The sequence below is a fragment of the Aethalodelphis obliquidens genome, unplaced genomic scaffold, assembly GCF_003676395.1.
Source record: "Aethalodelphis obliquidens isolate GAN/ISIS:26980383/991018 unplaced genomic scaffold, ASM367639v1 scaffold51, whole genome shotgun sequence".
In the NCBI taxonomy this organism is placed as follows: Eukaryota; Metazoa; Chordata; class Mammalia; order Artiodactyla; family Delphinidae; genus Aethalodelphis; species Aethalodelphis obliquidens.
The window spans coordinates 8,021,435-8,032,021 of NW_020837995.1; the positions used below are offsets into that span (position 1 = coordinate 8,021,435).

At 49.0% G+C, this 10,587-nt stretch overlaps 1 non-coding gene across 1 annotated transcript; it reads right to left on the minus strand.

The window, feature by feature from the left end:
• Positions 1 to 820: 820 nt before the first annotated feature.
• On the minus strand, positions 821 to 946 carry LOC113608166 (U6atac minor spliceosomal RNA). The gene has a single exon (XR_003428235.1). It is a non-coding gene; the product is annotated as a U6atac minor spliceosomal RNA (small nuclear RNA).
• Between the last annotated feature and the right edge of the window lie 9,641 nt (positions 947 to 10,587).

Sequence of the window (10,587 nt, forward strand, 5' to 3'; positions counted from 1 at the left end):
ATAAAGCTGTTATTAGAAAAATGATAATGGGAAGTTACTGGAGGGCTGCTTTAATCAGGGAGTAACATTTTCACTGTCTGCTGTGGGAGAATAAACTGTCAGGAAGCAAGAGCAGAGGCTGGAGACAGCTGGGAGGCCACTGTCGTGGGCCGGGGCGGAGGTGGGGAACGTGGAGGGGACGGGTGTGTGTGGGCAAAGGTGCCTTGGCCTGGGCTGGTTGCTTTGTGAGAGAAGTTACTGAGGAGGTCAGACTGGGGTATACTTCGAAGCTAGAGTTTGATAATGGATTAGATGTAAGGGGTGGCGGAGAGAGAGAGATCCAGGCTATTGAACTACAATGGGGAAGACTGGAGGAAGGGTTGGGCTAGGGGAGAGGCAGGGAATCAGAGCTCTGTTTTGTTTTGTTTTGGTCTGGTTTGGTTTGTTTTCATTTTTTTTGGAGTACCGTTGCTTTACAATGTTGTGTTAGTTTCTACTGTACAGCAAACTGAGTCAGCTACACGTATGCATATATTCTCTCTTTTTTGGATTTCCTTCCTGTTTAGGTCGTGCCAGAGCATTGAGTAGAGTTCCCTGTGCTACACAGTAGGTTCTCATTAGTTATCTATTTTATACACAGTATCCATAGTGTATATATGTCAATCCCAATCTCCCAATTCATCCCACCACCCCCCTTTCCCCCTTGATATCCATACGCTTGTCCTCTACGTCTGTATCTCTATTTCCACTTTGCAAATAAGATCATCTATACCATTTTTCTAGATTCCATATATATGGGTATATGCCCAGTAGTGGGATTGCTGGGTCATATGGTAGTTCTAAAAAACAGTGGTTAGAGGCCACGAAGTAGATGGCAACGCCTTAACCATATGCGTGTTGTTAGGCCCGAGGGCCTCTTCCATCCTTGTCAAGGGGAGTGCTAGCCTTCTCTCCTTTCATGCACCACAGCTCTGTTTTGGACATGACAGGCCTCTGAGGTGTCCACTAGGCAGGGGAGATGTCAGAATCAGAGTCACCACCATGCTGATGGCCACATGCTAAGGGCCAGCAGTCCTATGAGGGGAGCTCTACAATTACCCCATCTGTACTGGGCACGTCACGTGCACCACTTCAGATCCCCTCGGCCTCCCCTCTGGTTTGGTACCCCACTGTAGTAACCAGTTTTACACAGGCCTCAACCAGTGTCACACAAGTGCAGCCAACAGTGTCCCTCCGCATGCCTCTTAAAGCCTCCTGACACCCTGGTGTCAGGGACACCCATGGGACTCACTTGGCATTGACACATGAGCCACCTAGGACTGCAGGGAGTTAACATCACCGGGGTAACTCCATAGTAGCCAATGTATAAGTGACCCCCCTTTTTTCTGGAAGGTTCTGAAGTACATTTCATAAAGCTTCTCAGAAGGTCCTGCAGGATGGAACAGCAGTCACCCAGAGAGGTGGCCAACTAGTTCACACACCTAGGTCAGCAGCCCTCACTCTGTGTTTCACTCTTCCTCTCCCTCAGTCCTGCTCCCTGGGTCATGTTCCCAAATAAGCTACTCACACTTAAGCCTCTGTCTCAGACCCTGCACTGGGGAGACCCCATGTAGATGGGAGATACCATCTACTGAGGCACAGAGGATTAAGGTCACACAGCTTGTCAGGGTGGAGCAGGTATTAACATCCAGGCAGGGGGTCCTGAGCTGGAGCTGCTGTTTCATCCTCTACTCTGTTCCCCATTGCTTCTCAAAGATTCCAACCTCTAGACGGCACTGAAAGTCATAGGCCAAGATGGGATCTAAACAGGGAGAGACTGTAAATAGGAAAGAAGTCCCCATACTATGCTAACACTTCGAGGCCAAGAAGAGGAGGAGCTAGTGAAGGAGCTCGGGAAGGAGCTGCCCTCAAGGTAGGAGGAAACGACAGCAATTTCTCTGCTATGCAAATGCTGTTGAGAGGCAGGATAAGATGAGAGGAAACTGACCTTTGGATGTACCAACAAGGAGGCCATCGGTGACTCAGACAAGTGTAGTTTCAATGAAGTGGCAGAGACAGATGCTTGGCTGGAGTGGGCTGAGAGGGAATGGGGATAAGGATGTGGGGTGGGAGGAAAGGGGCAGGAGCTGGAGAGGGCGTAGGGTCACGGGAGGGTTTGCTTTTAGCATGAGAGAGATGACAGCACATTTAGCTTCTGAAGGGAACGATCTGGTGGAGAGGGGCAGTTGCACAGCGCAGGAAGGAGAAGAATGATTTGGGGCAAAGTCCTGGAGTGAGTGAAGGGGTTGGAATCTGGTGCACAAGTAGAGGGGCTGGCTGGGAATTCGAGAGGAGGCCATCCAAGGTCAGAAAGGAAGGCAGCGGCAAGGGTACAGGTGCAGGCACCTTGGGAGAGCTGATGGTGAGAAGACAAGTACTTTTCCCATGACTGCATCTATTTTCTTAGCAAAATAAGGAGCAAGGTCGTTAGCTAACAGCGGGGAAGAAAGAGGAGGTGTTGAGAGTTGGAGAAGAGAGGAGATGTGAAATGCTCATCTGGAAAGTGGGGCAGTGAATCTAGTAGAGAAACACAGTAGGATTACTGGTCAAGCTGAGTGCCCACTTGAGGTTTGTGGTCAGAAAAGTAGAGTGCGACTAGTCACCGTGGCTGTGAATTTTCCCTGCGGTGTTCAGCTACTCAGCACAGGTGCAGAGGAGGTAGGGCGTTGGGGTTAAGCAGGGTCGAGGTGTGTCGAGGTGCGTCAGGAGAGCCCAACCGAAGGCAAAGGGACAAGAGAGTGGAGGGCTTGTTCAAAGGGGCGATTATTGTTACAGAACACAGACTCAAGCTGGAGAAAGAGGTAAGTGGGTGAATAACGGACAGATGGACAGTGAAAGAGGGTGAGTTCAGCGGAATGGAAGTCCCAGAGGGGACAAAGAATACAATGGAGGTGACAGAGTAAATGAGCTAAAAACACAGGAAGTGGTGATCAGAGACTGGGGGGATCAAAATTCTTGAGTTCAGGCTATGGCCATGGGAGTGTATGGCAGAGGTGGGAAGAAGACTGGTGCGGGGAGGAGGTCAAAGACCACCAGTGGTAGGTGTTGGGTAGATGTAGACAACATCATCTGTGTAGATGTCTTTCCCCGCCCACTGTGTCTGAGATAGCTCCTCATCCCCTGCCACTAATCCTTCACCTGCCTTTTTCCCTTTCATAGCATCTCTGCCTAATATTTTATGCAGTACTTATTTATATGTTAATTACCCTTGCTCCCTTGAGAATGTAAGAACCTTGAGGACTGGGACATTTTCTCTCTAGTTTACTTCTATATCCTTGATTCTAAGAATAGTACCTGGCGCATAATAAACGTTCAAAAATATTTGTTGGGGCTTCCCTGGTGGCGCAGTGGTTGAGAGTCTGCCTGACGATGCAGGGGACACGGGTTCGTGCCCCGGTCCAGGAAGATCCCACATGCCGCGGAGTGGCTGGGCCCGTGAGCCATGGCCACTGAGCCTGCGCGTCCGGAGCCTGTGCTCCGCAATGGGAGAGGCCACAACAGTGAGAGGCCCGCGTACTGCAAAAAAAAAAAAAAAATGTGTTGAATGAAAGAATGATTGTTAAGGTCTCAAAAATAATCAAGGAGTGGTGGTGGAGAGGGATATAGTGAGCCAGGCACTAGCATATTCTGGGATTGAGTGGAATGGCCTAGAGTGTGGTAAATTTCTACAGCTCGGAAGGGCGGTGGCTGATTTGGTCTGATGGCAATATCTAGCCCTCCTGAAACTCACCTAGATGAGATAGATTCTTCTGATGCCTTCAAAGGAGATGAAGTTTAAGGGTGAGGAGAAAGGAGAGAAACCATAGCAATCGCCATCAGGAGCAAGGAGGACAACTCCCCACCTCCAGACTCACTGGTATGAGGGATGTGGAAGAAATAGTGACCACGGGAGGTGGCTACAAGGGAGTTAGGTTTTGGGGATTGAGGGGCTTTCCATCAAGAGCAGGAAGGTGAAGGAATGGTCAAAGAGAAGGTTGAGTATAGGGGGAGATTTTGCTGATGATAAACCATGAGTTCCAGAGAGCAAAGTGAAAGGATTTGGGGAATGGATCAGATTAGAGGAATTACAGAGCTTTACAGGAGTAAAAATCTAAGGGATGAGGATGACCATGATTCTCAGACTTCAGGTGGTGACTGAGGACACCAGGGTGCAAGGCATGATGGGATTATCCTGATGGTCTTTCAAGGGAAGATGGGTGCCTCCCCCTCCAGCCTGGGCCCTCGGGTGGTATGCGGCGCTGGGGCAGTGATGTTGGGGTTGGGGGAGGGGAAGTCTTGCCCGACACCAACTGTTCAGAGTGGAAAATGTGGGCAGCATTGGGTACGGGAAGGAAAACTGGGTGTGCAGTCAAGAGGCTAGAAGTTTGTCCCAACCTTTCCTATAAGCAGTTATGTAACTTTGGGCAAAATGGGCATCATTTTCCTTACCTATAAAAGTGGAGCGGAGAGGAGGTGCCTCCCGGCTCTGTAACTCTTGGTCTCTCTCCTTCTCCTTTCCCTGACCTCCTGTCTCCTCAGCCTCCCCACCACCTAGCCCAGGCTTTATATTCTCCTTGGGGCCCTGCTTTGTGTTAACCACACTCCTGCTGTCAGGAGAGCTGGGAGGCAGAAGCTCCCCAGGCCCTCTGGAAGGGAGCGAAGCCGGCAGCCCTGGCTCAGGGCTGGGCTCTTTACTATCCGGCAACTCTGGGAGCCTGGCGTTTGGCCCAGGGAAATGACCAGAACGAGGTTTTGGCTGGGGGCTTGATCTGAAGCCCTGGACTAGGATGTGGGGGAGGCATATTCTCATCCAGGGTCCCCCAACAGCAAGCGGGATCCTGCCTGACCCCCTGGGCAGGGACAGTAATAACCACCTTGCTGACCTCACTTGTGGGAAAGGTCAAGCAATAAATGCCCACATTCACGAAGCGCTCACCATGCGCCAGGCATTAAGTACTCGTCACGAGTATCCTCGAAGCTGGCCTCCACTACGATTCCCCCCTTTAGGGATGAGGGGACAGAGACTCAGAACATCTAGGTAACTCACCTGAAGACCCGCAGCCAGTAAGCGACAGAGTGAAGATCTTGACCTCTAAACCACAGGGTTTAGTTTCCTCGGCAACCTGTGAAGCAGATATCATGGTCCATTTTACAAAGATGGAAATGAGCTCAGAGGGGCTGAGTGATTTGCCCAGGGCCACTGGGCTCTCCGGTAGCAGAACCAGCATTTGAACCCAGGCCCGACTCCAGAGCCCATCCTCTTCTCACAGGGCCACACAGCACCCCCCCAGCATCAGCACAGGGTGGGGGTCTTCAGGCTGCCCTGCCCAAGGCCTCAGCTGTGAAAACAAAGAAGCTGCGGTCTCCCCCAGGCAGCTTCTGCAGGGTTGAGGAGGCCGCTAGCCAGACGCTGGCAGGACGTGTTTCGCTGAGATACACCTCCATCACTCCAGAACTCAGACACTCACCTGGAAGAGGAAGATTTTCTGATGCATGGGAAAAGCCAGACCAGCCCACGTCTCGATCTGCTCTGAGAACTCTGGCTGGTAAGTGGCTATTTACATTCCCAGCTTCTTTAGAGACTCTCTGGAGCCTTTGAAATCATTGTCAGCTGGTAAGGGTTAACCTCACCATTTTTCAGATTGGATAATTGAGGCATGGAAGGGCAGACTCCTTCAGCGAGTGCTTTTCTGGTGTCTTTTATGTGTAACCTGAGGCAGGAGGTGGACACAAGATGTGTCAGGCCGCTACTGCTCTCCAGAAGTTGCAAGTTAGGAGCGGAGTGGGGGATTATTGGGCTGCACCCCACAGGGCTGTAAGCCTTGTAGTTGCTAGCTGCCCAGCTTTGAGACCGAAGAAAGATTCCGGAGACAGTGACAGAGACATCAGTGGATTATTGGAGAGGGGGGATCTTACACAAAGCTTCCTGGAGTGAGACACCCCCCATCGTGTACAGCAGATAGCGGGCAGGACATGGCAGCAGGCTTCGCTACTAGAGGAGAAGAGGTTACCATTTAAGGGGGGGAATTCACATCAGGTGGGCCCATCAGTTACCAGGGACTAATGAAACCCTACAATTAAGAGGATTGTGTAGTCACGTGGGTGAAACAGGGACTGGTCAGCCAGGGGGATGTACAGAGAGCATGGGAACAGCCATCTTGAGCGGCCTGACCATACGGGGTGATGTGCAGGGTCCTACAGCATCCGTTGCCTGATGAATGTGCACTGATGACGGTGAAGCCACCACGGCTGGCCACGTGGTTCTGGGACCTTAAACCACTCACACTGAAAGTCTGTGGCTTCATCTTGTGGCCACAGTACCAGACTCTACCGTCCATGCCCACCTATAACACATACAATATGTGCTCAGTAAATGCTAATTAGCCTCATACAAGGCTCAGGAAAGGCTGTGGGGAGAAAGGAGGTGGTGTTTCACCTGGGCCTTGAAGGGAATTGAGTTGGTGCAGAGATGAGGGGAGAGGACCTAGGCTGACAAAACAGCATGAGCAAGGCCACGTGGTCCGTTGACGGGAGAGTATAATGTGCGATGAGATTAGTCCATAACTCAGAGTTCCCGAGTGGGAACCTGGTTACCACACGGTGGTTTACATTTCTTGTTCTTGAGACTTGGACTTCTCTTAGGCCCAGAACCACATTCTGCTCCACAGGCCTTATCCGTGGCAGGGAGCTACACCTGCCTAGACAGAAAATCCTTTACAAATTGCCCCCGAGGCACTGGCTAGGCTGACGAGGACACTACTTGATGATCTGGCTTCTCCCATTCACTGCGGTGACCACACTCGGTGCTTTCAAGCTGTCTGCAGTGATGGGAACGTTCTCTCTCTGTGCTTCCAATACGGTGGCCCCAGCCACCTGTTGGCTATCAAGCACTTGAAATGTGGCTAGTGATACTGGAGTCTGCATTTTACATTTTATTGAATTTTAATTAATTTAAACAGCCATGCGTGGCTAGTAGTTACTGTATCGGGCAGTGCAGGTATACATTCCTTCCTGGCCATGGACCGTCAGCTCCATAAGAGACTAACTGTGCCTGGTTTTACTTACAGGCTTCTCCCCAGCACCTACCCAGGGCCTGGAACATGATTGGCACCTCCTTAATGAAAAGTTGCCAGATAAACAAATGAGCAAATTCTCTGTTTCCCTCACTACTCTATAATCTCTTTAGATACTGTCTTTTTTGTGTATGGAAAAAAACCACATAACATAAAATTTTCCATGTTAACCATTTTTAAGTGTACAGTGCAGTAGTGTTAATTATACTCACACTGTTGTACAACAAAAGAGCCTGTCACTTTGCGTTCTCAGACCCCAGCACAGCACCTGGCACGTACTCTTAGTAAACATTGGTTGAAGCACTGAAGAGCCTCATGCCTTTGAGAAGCCAGAGCAAAGATTCCAGTGCCACCTCCTACCCCAGCCCCACACATTCCCTGGGGCTTTGAGGATAGCCTGGAGCAAAAGCTCTAGAGCGCTGGGTTACAAAGAAGTCGACAATCCACTGGGGGTAGGGAATAAATAAACTTTGTTTTTAATTTTAAAATAAAATTTAACCCACATAATGTAGGGATTGACAGCAGTACATGTATATAATTTATAAATATATGAAAATCTGGGGATACTGCCCCTCAATTTTTTGCCGATTGGCTGGAAACCGCTTCTCTAGGTCCCTGATATAGACTGATGTTTCTCATTGATGAACAGGGTCTCTCTCAGCCTCCAGCTACTTTCTTCCCTCAGTTCAGGGGACCCTCAATAAGTAGTATTAATAAATAGCAGATTGCAGGCGGCATCCTGAGGAAGGCTGGACTAAAGGGAGATTAGCTCTGCTAAGGGCAGTCTGAGGGCTGTGAATGTAATAGGGAAGAACCTTTGTATTCTACTACTAGTTAATCACTACAGGGATGTTGCCTATAAGCTTAAATTATACCTACTGGCACATCTCTGGGAACCCTGCCTCCCGGGTAATGAGTGTTAAGCTAAAATACCTTTGTTTAGCTCACAGGAAACATCCCAACCAGACCCACCTGTGAATGGCTGCAGGAAGGAAGAAATTAACACATCCCCTACAGAATCTGGGGAATCCTCACTTTACCTCCTCCCCTTTTAGTATAAAAGAAGCCTGAATTCTAACTCAGGGAAGATGGTTCTTTAGGACATTAGTCTACCATCTTCTCAGTCTACTGGCTTTCCAAATAAAGTTCCTATTCCTTACCCCAACACCTCGTCTCTCCATTGATTGGCCTGTTGTGAGGCAAGCAGTAGGAGCTTGGACTCGGTAACATGAACTGGAGCATTGGCCACAAGCATCTGTGTGTTTAAATTATATCTATTTTTGAGCTCACTCCTAGCAGAAGAGTCAAAATTTACATTCTGACCCCCAAGTAAATTTTCAGTCTTAGTCATGACATTGGGGCATCGTACCCCAGGAGTGCTCAAAAGGAGTTGTGAATCAAGTGTAAGAGAATCCATTTTCTGATCCTCAGTTTTCTATGCTCTCTTTCCTAAAAGCAATCTTCCTAAAAATGCACCTAAGACAAGCCATCCCCTTTCTCACAAAGAGGGCTTTAGTGCTTCCCTGGTGGCACAGTGGTTGAGAGTCCACCTGCCGATGCAGGGGACACGGGTTCGTGCCCCGGTCCGGGAAGATCCCACATGCCACAGAGCGGCTGGGCCCGTGAGCCACGGCCACTGAGCCTGCGCATCCGGAGCCTGTGCTCCGCAACGGGAGAGGCCACAACAGTGAGAGGCCCGCGTACCGCAAAAAAAAAAAAAAAAGAGAGAGAGACAGCTACACCGCTCACCCATTTTGACCCACACCGTGGGCACTGCATTGTGGAGTAGGTATGAGAACTCTCAGGATGGGGTAACAAGTCTTTTTGTAAGTCAGGTGGTTTACAATTCTTTGCTGCCAACAAAATTGAAGGAGATGCTAATCAAACTGTCAGCAGATCATTAAAAACAATATGATAATAATGATATTAGGCATATAACTTGGAAGAAGTTCAAAGAATTGAATGACATTCCTATGTCAAAACTCATTGGTTTCCATATATTTACTTATGTGAACAATGTTTCTCAATGTTTAAATCTATAAAAATAAAACGTGGGAATGAAATAGATGCTGAACCTTCAGTCTAGCAGTAAGTCAAAGTCGTTCGTATATAGATGCACTAATTGGGAAGAAAATGCCCCTGCCACCTGATGAAAAGATATATTTCCGATAAAATTTACTGTTTACGTTTAACAGTTGTTTATCAAACTTTATAATTATTTACATGGCTCTGATCAATCAAGTATTAATCATTGTGACAACAACTAAAACCATAACAAAAATTGTTAGCTAAGGAAGTTTTAACTTAAAATTTTTTATTGATGTATTACTCAATAGAAGATTTTCAATCATAAAAAATACATTATATTAGGATAAAATCTATAACAGGAGTAGAATGGAAATACAAGCTCATGGAGGCAAAGAAACAATGTAAACTTCCAGCTGTTGAAAAATTAGAATCTGTTTCCCTATTTTTTAAATGGATAATGGAGGATATCAAATTGCTATGATATTTAGATTCCACTGGACATTTAAAAGAGATTTTAAATTTTTTGTTTTGAAGTGTCAATATCCATTTTTCTTTGAATTTTCATGGCTCTAATATAAAATCAAATGAAGCCACATGGAAAGTGAAAAAACATCAATGCTCATAAAATGCTAGAAAGGATATCCTTTGGAACTATTTAAACTCGCAATGAAAAAATTTAAATGCCAACTTAAAAAATACTGGAGGGGGCTTCCCTGGTGGCGCAGTGGTTGAGGGTCCGCCTGCCGATGCAGGGGACACGGGTTCGTGCCCCGGTCCGGGAAGATCCCACATGCTGCGGAGCGGCTGGGCCTGTCAGCCATGGCCGCTGAGCCTGCGCTCCGCAACGGGAGAGGCCACAACAGTGAGAGGCCCGCGTACAGCAGAAAAAAAAAAAAAAATACAAGAGGGTATGTAATGTAAACAATTTCTTTAGAGGACTTGAAAGCCACTGTCTGGGAGTTAAGGGTCCAGTGTCTACAGCGCCTGCTCCCACCCCTAAGGTCCCGGTCGGCCTCTGGAAGTGCATCTGTCCTGCTCTGCCTTTACAGGGAATCTTTGGTGTGCCCCCCCCCCAAACCAAAAAAAACTTAGAAAACAAACAAAAACCCCTCCCCAGCAGGCCCTGCCCTGGGGCTCTAGATGCCGCCATCCTGTCCACCCGGCCCACTGGGCTCAGCCAGCCCTCCGCCCCTCCCTCCCCCTCCGCCCTGCCTGCCGTCCAGGTCACCTCCTCCCAGCCCCCGCTGTCCAGCCCCGGAGTAAATAAACCACCGGGCAGGGACCCAGACAATGGGCCTTGGCGAGGAGTTAATGGGCTGGGCCTCTGGCGTTAGCCGAGTGTGACCGGAGCTGGCAGGGGGCCTGGCCCGGCGCCAGCATCGATTACGACTAGACGGAGCCAAGGCAGACTTGGCACGGGCGGGCCCCACAGCTGGCAGATTCAGTCACCCTGGCCACGAGGGCATGAGGCGGGCCCCGGGGGGCCGCT